Source organism: Lissotriton vulgaris, chromosome 1_1 (genome assembly GCF_964263255.1).
Source record: "Lissotriton vulgaris chromosome 1_1, aLisVul1.2, whole genome shotgun sequence".
In the NCBI taxonomy this organism is placed as follows: Eukaryota; Metazoa; Chordata; class Amphibia; order Caudata; family Salamandridae; genus Lissotriton; species Lissotriton vulgaris.
In genome coordinates this window covers 1,194,465,954-1,194,475,162 of record NC_141685.1, presented here as the reverse complement: position 1 = coordinate 1,194,475,162, position 9,209 = coordinate 1,194,465,954, and the positions used below count along the sequence as shown (strand labels likewise).

The following is a 9,209-nucleotide window of genomic DNA, read 5'->3' as shown; positions in this document are numbered from 1 at the left end:
GCAAGCACATCAATGTGCGCTGCTCATTTCTCACTAGCAGAGAAGTTACGGCATGACGTCATGCCAGGTGAGCGTTGTGTGGGGGAAGGGAAATCCTTTAAAGATTCTGGATTTCCCTTCTCTTTCTGAAACGCAAGAGCAGCAATATTGTGGTAGTGTCACGAGGGCTTTAATAGGAAGCTTTTTAAATATTATATAGAACAAGCCATAGTTGCAGCTTATTTATCTTATGCAACTAATAACCATTGACAAAGCCAATAGTCTTACTTGTTGTAGGTATGATGTTACTTACTGTATCACATATCTTGATGCAATGAAAGAAAAAGAAAAATACAAGTCGGGCGGCACACTATGCTAAACACAGATTTTTAGCGTTAAGTGTTTAAAGCCACGCCCCTAATTATTCTGGCCACGCCCCTTTGAGAGACCCCCCAGTTTATTCATCCCACTTAAAGCCCTGTGTGGGAGTCCCTAGACAACTACCTCTCCTTGCACAAACCACCCTAGAGGAACAACAGGACTAGAATTAGAACAGGACCCTCTGACACCATAAAGCTTCTCTACCGGCGCTGTACCTCTTTCCTCTCACTCACTCTTTTCCTGCCCAGGGTGGGAAATGGCCCAACAAGACACAATCAATGTAGGGGGCGACGCGGGTGAGAGACTACGGAAAAGCAACCAGCAGTGAACGCGCCACGGACTAAGGGACAATTTCCGGGAAGAACGCAACCCACCCCGGCGTTTTTCTTTTTCCTTTCTTCTCTTCTCCTCCCTCTTCCTTCTCCCCATGTGTATGTAACGCTCCATGTAAATAATTTATGTTCAACTAGCAGCCCGTCCCGACCTTGTCCGGGAGCAATCAGGCTTCCCCGACCCCCACCCGCCCCGACATTGTCCAGAAGCCCGGGCCCCCGCCCGGGCCGTCCCCCGCCTGCCCCGACCCCCGCCTACCCCGACATTGTCCGTGGGTCCCCTTACCTCAGCCGCCGCTCCTCCCCCGCGCTCCTCAGTTTACCGGTCCACCACTCCTCGCTCCTCACCGCCGCTGTCCGCTGCTCGTCACCTCACCGCTCCTCCCGCCTGTCCGCTGCTGGTCACCTCACCGCCGCTGGTCACCGCTCCTCCGACCTGTCAGCTGCTCCTCACGTCCCCGCTTCTCCCCCGCGCCATGTCCGCCGCTCCTCGTCGCGCTCCTGGACGCCGCTCCTCCCCGCGCTCCTGACGTGAGCAGGCACGTCGCGGCCGGCACTACTTCGGAGGGACTACTTTTTTTAATGTACATTTTTTAAATAACGTTTTATTTATTTATTTATATAGCCTATAACCATCTGCACACCCTGACGATTACAACGGCGTATCGGGTGTGTGGATTGGCGCTGTGGTTCCCGAGTTTACCCGCCTCAAAGCCTCAAAGTTCTTCCTTTATTATAGTAGTATAGATAAAAAAAATACAGAAATGGAGAAAGAATATTCAAGTGAGGCTCGGTGTACTGTATTCTAGCTTTCTTCCACTAGATGGTAGCAAAATGCCTTTTCAGTCCTACTACCAGGCTAAAAGAGGAGTTTGCATGTTGGAGTTTTCTGGCCACTGGGCTTTCCGTAAACCACCCGCCCCTCGCCTGCCTGTTGAGAAGCAGCAGCTGTTGAGAAAACCTCAAAGAGCAGGCTGACAGACTGTCAGAGGAGGCACGCTCTGGGTACCGCAGAAGGAGCAACAAAAACGGGCGAAGTAGCAGTCGAAACTCAGAGAAATAAGGTAAGGACATTGCTTTAATTGCATAGCTTCGTAAAGTTGGTAGTGCAAGAATACATGTTAACTGCTACAACCACTACTAAAGGGGGCAGTGCCCAACTGAATAAAACATCAATATAACGGAACTTCGAAAGGGCAAGAACAGTATAAAAAGACTAATAATTGTTCTCTTCTTTTAATGATGCAAATAATTGTGGAATAGATTATAAGGTTGTTTTTTGGTAGTTTGCAAGCATCGTTTTAAGAACATGCACACATCAGGTTTATTTGGAAACATAAATCACAAAGTATTACTATAAACAACGTTAACTATTAAAGCCTGCAGGGCATATACAACTATAATATTGTCACGTTTTCCAAGCTGAGTGTTCTTTGTATTGATCCGAATCGAAGAAATGTTGATTTTGTTGCTCTTTCACGAGAACCTCAACACGACAGAATGCCTGAATTTGAACCCCTATGAACAGACAGAAACCACCAGTACATGGTAACATGCGAGGAGCAGAAGATGCTGGAAAATGCTGCACCAAGATAATCTGCTATTTTTCTGACAGCACAGCACCTCTTATTCTGGATTCGGGCGTGGAACGTGCAGCGGGCGTGCTTTAGATCGGGTAGTAACCTACATCCCAACCAAGAAGTCGTGTTTAAATTGGAGGAGAATTCACAGCAGAATTTCTTCCCCTAATACCGAAAGCAGGGTGGAGGAAAATCTGCACAAGTCGAAATCAGGGCAAGGCGGTGTGCTTTACTCATTAAGTTGTCTGTCTGCTTCCTTAGCCTACTCCACACTTTCTCGGTCTTGTAGTGCAGGCAAATGAAAGCTATTAATGCACGCATTCTAAGTCCCTTATTAGCTGAACTAACCTCAGCAGCTCACTGACCTATTTAAGCATATAACATACACTCCAAGAATGTACTGCATATGGGTAGCACAATAGCACAGACATCAATTCACCAAAATGCCAGCGGTGGCAGGAGTGACATCACAGGTCATGTGACTCCTATGTGGCATCACAGGAAGTGACATCACCTCATCTTTAATTAACCCTGATGAAATCACTGTAAGGGAAGTCATTTGAAATTTCTTCTGATGAAGCCACTGAAGGAAATGGATGAATTAAAAAAAAAAAGTATTTCGAAATTCACAGATATCACCCCCCCCCCCCCCAAAAAAAAGTACGCCATACTCCCAGCAAAACCTTTCACCCACATGCTCTTGATCAGGACAGTTGAAGGATGCCTGTTTGTGCTCTGTTTAGATGTGCACTGGCTTATACAGAAATGCAATAATAATAATCACAGTTCAGTCAGTTAATTTGTGCCAAACAGCGAATAGATTAACATTGTTTGACAAAGCTCCAGTTGCAGTAGTTGTCGTTGTGAAACTGGAAGGAGGATATTGCCAAATAAAGCTCTCTCTCTTTCTATAGCAGTTCTCAAGGACATTATTTTGTGAATTGTGGGAAGAACGTTTTATTTCCGATTTCAGACTTAGAGTAAAATGCGAGTTTTGCTGGCTAACTAAAGTGTCAATCCGTTTCCCTGTTGTGTTTTTTCTCATGTGAGGAAACGATGCAGCAGTGTAGAAAAAATGACGCCCACTTAAAACATGGCAGAAGAGTAGAGGAAAAAGTGTCACTTGTGCAAATAGCAATAAATATACTTTGTGCAACTCCTTAAAGTTTATAATTGAGGACACAGACAAGCTTTCAATGTGCTTGGTTTGCCGATACTGATTAAAATTAGATTCCTTACTGATCTGTTCCTGCCTCTCTGCCTATTGTGCTAACATTTCTTGGCAAGCTGGTGCTGCCACACTGCACCCTTTAAAGCAATGATGATAACCCCTTTCAAAATCTACCCAGCCATTCACACTGTGAGTTTGCAAAGAGTTGGCTGTATTTTTTTCCTTGTGCTTGTGGCGTGCTACCCTGCTCCCTTCAAATTTAACCCAGATCTTTTGACTGGGTGTGAGTGTTTGATTGATTCAGATGCTCCTTCCATCACCACCCCCTTTTGTACCGCTTTTGGCCGCCACAAGTGTGGCAGGGTATGCTCAGGCGTGAGTCCCTTGCTCACTTTGCCACTGGATTCAAGCAAGCCGGGCTGACGACGGCTGTAATGCCAGAAACCGGTCCTCGGAAGCTTGTTTCCGGTCCAGGGAAGACATGGCTTGGAGGTTCGAGCTGGCCTGTTCCCATGAGGCACAGGGTCAGACTGATTTGCATATAGCCATGTCTGAACTGGGGTGGCAGAGTGGGCTAAAGAACGGTGATGGATTAAACCCAGATCTTTTGACTGGGTGTGAGTGTTTGATTGATTCAGATGCTCCGTCCATCACCACCCCCTTTTGTACCGCCCTTCAAAGAGAGGCAGGGGTTGCTCCTTCACTAAGGCGGAGGAGCGTCGCCCCGCTGCTTACTTGCTGTGCGAGAAGCAGACACATAACATCTTAAAACTACAATTTTATGTTACTGCTTCCCTCACTGTGAGAAAGCAAAAGTGTTTCATTGGGGACGGACTCTGCTCTAGGGCAGGGTAGGGGTGGCTTTCCCACTGCTGAGGGTGCTGACTGATCACTTTAAAAGCTACCCAGAACATTTGAGAGTTACACCTGTTGTTAAGGCTGTCAGTCTGTCCGACCAGATGGCAGGAAGGCAGAGAGCAGTGGACTCTATCTTATTTTTTTAAATTGTGAATAAGGTGTTTGATTCTTCTAGTTTTACTATGAGTTATAGTTTCTTTTGCAGATTAATTTTATTGGTAATTTAAAATTGTTGAATAATGTGAATTGAGACTAAGAGGGAACAATCGATGGCACAGATATACCCAATCAGAATGAACATATTAAGGACATATTAATCTGATGGATGTACAGAAAAGTGGTGTTTAATCGGATTGAAAGCAGAATTGATGTGTGTAAGAAATTGCATTATTAGTCAAGGGGGTGACTACCCACCTTGAGTAATAATCCCAATCCTTGTCAGGGTGAACCCTCAAAGTTCCTAAATTAATTAGAGCTCAACCCCATGGCAATGTGTAAAACATTTATCAAGAACTACAGTAATAATGAAGCCAAAACACAATATAGTAGAAATCTGAAACCGACTTCAGGGCCAGATCTTTGAGCGAGTTCGTAGCAGATCCAAAGTCCTGTGTCCGGCGGAAGAGGAGGAGCGAGGAGTGAATCGAGAAGCGAAGCAGAGCGAGGGGCAGCGGTGCCGAGCCGGTGAGCGATACTCCATAATCCGCCAGTACGGCGCACCCGCTCCGGCCCCCCCCCCGCTCCCAAGCCGCGATTTTGACCGCGACGCATCGCACGGCGCATCACAGCACCACAATACGGGCTCCGGTGCGAGCAGGCAGACTCCCCGCAAAACTCCCCATAAACATTAAAATCCCTGGAGCCCCTTTCTTTCTCGACACTGCGGCGGCCTCCCCGTCGCGCTCCGTCCAGGACCTGCGGATATCTCCAGGAGCAAGGATGTGAGGTTGAGGCGGGCTGAGGCCGTGGCATGAGGCCCGAGGCATGACGATTCCGCCTGTCAACCTCGCTGCGCTTGACCAATTCCGCAGTATAACGCTGCAATTGTGGTAATTGCTTCATTCCACTCCATCTCATCTCTGCTTTTGAAACTCTGCTCCAGCACACCTCAGCACCTGGCGTTCTCTAAGAGTCTATGAAAGCTGCATCTGAGGCTCTGAGATTCTACCCATCTACAAAACATACGAGTACGAGAGGTGAGAGCCTGGCTGGGCCCACGCGAGCGCGGCTGCCGCTAGAGGCAGCTGCTAAGTAAGAGCCGGGGGACAGTGAGCCAGGCAGGGCTGACTAGGTCTATCCCTGCCGGAGGCCCGTCCCTGTGTGCCCCGCTCGCCATCTATTCCGCTTTTGTCATTTGCTATTGCTGCCTATCAGCGGCCCACCCTACCTGAAAGGCTTTCCATAAAAAGCTCTGAAAGTGACTAAAAGCGCCAAGAGCACTTCTTAAACGCAGCGCATTAGAAACTTTTTAAGATCCTGGAAAAAACTGTGGATGACTACCACACCTCCTGGAAAAAACTGTGGATGACTACTACACCTCATCTACCACCTCATTCTTAAATCACTTTGCAACCTTTTTAAAATCTGAAGTGACATTGGTTTTCTCGACAACTCGTCTATCTGTTTTTCCACTATAATGCGCACTAGGAGTAGCTCTCAACCACTAAACACTAACCGCCCTCACAAGTCCGCCAAGCGCCAGAAGTCTAAACTGCTATATCCACAAGAGACTGGTAGGGGCCCTCAATCTCCTCCATGCCAACTCTGCTTGGAGCGAGCAGAAGAGGCGGACGTGAGACCTCCAAAGCACTCACCGGGTCGCCTAAAGTGCGATAAAATGGCACTCAACCATCCGCAACCAGCTCACTCGCAGTACTCACTAAAAACTAAAAATAACAGTACTGCTGACATCAGAGAGCACTTTCCCAGGATCAGCAAATTAAACCAAACTGCCCCTTATCTTCAACGTGGAACTTATGGAAAGTCCCCCCAACAACCATTAGCATTGCCAGTTCACTCCGACTCGAGGTCTCTCTACCCTGAAATAATTATTCAACGCAAGACTTCCGCTTCTGCCAGTGCACTGGAAAAATCATCATCAAGGCACTCCACACATGATGCGTCCCCTCTATTGTCACCACCTGAGTCCCAGCCAACTGGGCTAAGCCCAAATAAATCGCTTGGAACCCAACGCCCTTTGGCAGTGCCTATTCAAATCACGATGCTGCCCACGGAGAGCTCAACCCACATCCCGAACCCAAAAACGAGTTCTCAACTCTCAAGCGGGAGAGCGGAAACTGCAACTATAACAGCGAGAACTCGACATGTGGCAAAGATGACTCTATAATCTGGGTCTCAACACTCCACCCCCCAACTAAAGCAGTAAGGCCCTCATCTTTGAAACCCTGCCTAGTACGTGAAGACTCGATAAATTTGTCGAAAAGCCCACTGAATGACTCCTCTCAAATACACAGTTTCGACCTTCCGTCACAGACATCCACTCCGCTCCTCAGTGGGGTACCAGACCCCACCTGCATCAGAAACAGTGATAGGCCTGTAGCAGCAACCAACGTAAGCTCATTAAAAGGGCTTCCAGCAATCAGCTTTAGCTATAACGCCGGCACTAAAGATTGCAGCCTTATCTTAAGTCAAAACAAAAACTTTCTAAATGAACAAATCAACACGCCCACTAATTCACCCTTGGCCCATAATTCAGTCACTGCAAACAACCTACTTCCTAAAGACCTTGGGCTTGGAGCCAACCTATCCCAATCCAACTTAGGAATGCAAAAAATCGAGGCACTTCTGTCAGTCACCAATAGAGCTTTGAGCTCTATGACCTGTGCCGCTCACATGCATGCCGACAAACTTGACACCCAGATATCCATCCTACAATTGGTGGCCGACTCCATAATGGGAATCGACTTAAAACTGGATCAACCAAATTCACATATACGAAGAGCTCAAACAAGCACGATCCAAAACCATGCGCCTGAAGCGAACCTGAGCATGGAACCAACTGAAAATGCAAATGTACACCCTGCATCTGCGAGCCTTTATTGAATAAACTTGAAACCCTACCAGAAATAAGGTCTACGCTAATAGAAGACCTGAGGATGAAGACCCAAGCCAGACCACAGAGTCCTAGCATTCCACCCACTTACCTTCGAACCTTGGAAACTCAAAGGCGATCAGAACCACGCTTTAAAAGCCCATCCCGCCTTACCAATAACTATACCGGTTTAAAACTGGATCACTCTCCGCTTAAACTAATACTAAACCCTCCCTTTGAACAGCTCTCCTACGTGCCTCCGGTTTCTGTTGGCAACCTATGCTCACAACTATCCAATGCCACAAAAACAACCACGCAGTCTAATACAGAAGCAGTTCCCCTTACCTTACCAAGCGACCATATGCCTACTACCAAGGCTGACAACGTTCAAAAAGCAAGCACCCATCTATCCAGGAAAAACAAGAAGAAACTGAAGAAGCTAAATAAAGCAACAAAAAAGGGCAACGCACTAACAAAATGGCTTGGAACAAAAGTGGGCAAGTCCCCAATCGACCTGACCAATCAGGCAGAAAAATCGGTAGTCTTTCAAAAAGAAAAAAAAGAAAATTCGGAAACCCCAACGAATTGTGCACAACCACTAGTAGATCACAAGTCTCCTGGTAAGTGCCCAAAGCAAAACGATGGACTTACAAAACTATCTGATAATAGCTCCTTGCTTAAAACTGTTGCAGTACACAAATCCGCTATCAAGGACTTAAGTCCAAAAGAAGGAATAGTGGCGGGCACCTCATCTTCGGTTTGTCATGGAGAGGAAAAAAACCAGCCCAAAGTTAATGCAAATGCAGACAGCTTTAACAGTAAAATACCCTGCCCTCATGAACCTCCAATGTGTGGCGAGTCACTAAGAATGACCAGTCCTCTAATGATAAAATTAAGCGCACAAGCTAATGCAGAGCCTCCGGGCATTCAGTCCAACGGTCCTAGCATCAATCCGGCTTCACTGCCTCAAGATCCTTGCCTTGGACAAAAACAGCATAGAAAAATATTGCTCTATACGGAGTACGAATCCCAGGGACAATGGGATATCTTAAATAGAGGCGATATCCTTAGGCTATGCCTACATTTGCCGGGTTTAGAAACCGTGAACACAAAGGATATTGAGACAATGTCCTTCTTAGACCCCGTCTTAGGACAAAGAAATGAGTCCACACTGGTAACCTTCTTTAATCCAGAATGCGGGGCCACGCTAATGAAGAACAAAAAACAATTGAACGAGTGGGGCATCCAGGCTAGCCCTTATAATAACACCAATTACCCATCCTTTTTAAAAAATCTCTCTGACACAGCAACGTCTACCAATACCAGACCGGATCAAAAACAAATAAAGCATTCATTCCAGTCATCCTCAGTGCTGCGCGGTTTCCGGCAAGAGCCGAAAACAGTTTCATGGACTGAGAATCCACTGCAAGTAATCACTTCCACAGCAGGTGGCCCACGCAAATGCATATTAAAACCTCACAAATCGGAAGACTGGTCTTGGCTCTCCCAGGCGCTAGGGTAGTGCTCCGACACCTGTGCATGGCCGTAAACCTAACCATGAGACGGCCCATCAGTTAAACATATGCTCTTGGAACATTCGGGGGCTCACAAAGGACACAACAGAGAGATTAACTTCAGGGTTGCTAAAGACCCATGAAATCTTTGCCCTACAAGAAACTTGGGCCCTGGAAAATACCATCTGGGAAGATTTCACTGTAATAGAATCCACTGCCATACCTTCCAAAGTTGCTGGCCACGGGGAGTGCTGATTGCCGTGAAGAACTCCCTAACTACGAAGATAGAAATGCTTTACAGCGGAGACGGCAATCATGTTTTTATTAGCATGGAGATTAAGA

At 46.8% G+C, this 9,209-nt stretch overlaps 1 protein-coding gene across 2 annotated transcripts in view; it reads left to right on the top strand.

Annotated features, from left to right (window-relative positions):
• The first annotated feature begins 1,649 nt into the window (after positions 1-1,649).
• The window catches only part of PRKAB2 (protein kinase AMP-activated non-catalytic subunit beta 2), a 359,499-nt gene continuing 351,939 nt past the window's right edge, over positions 1,650-9,209 (top strand). For both annotated transcript variants that reach the window (XM_086964444.1, XM_086964446.1), the window contains exon 1: positions 1,650-1,756. The gene's annotated coding sequence lies outside the window, so the exon portion shown is untranslated. The remainder of the gene's footprint in view (positions 1,757-9,209) is intronic.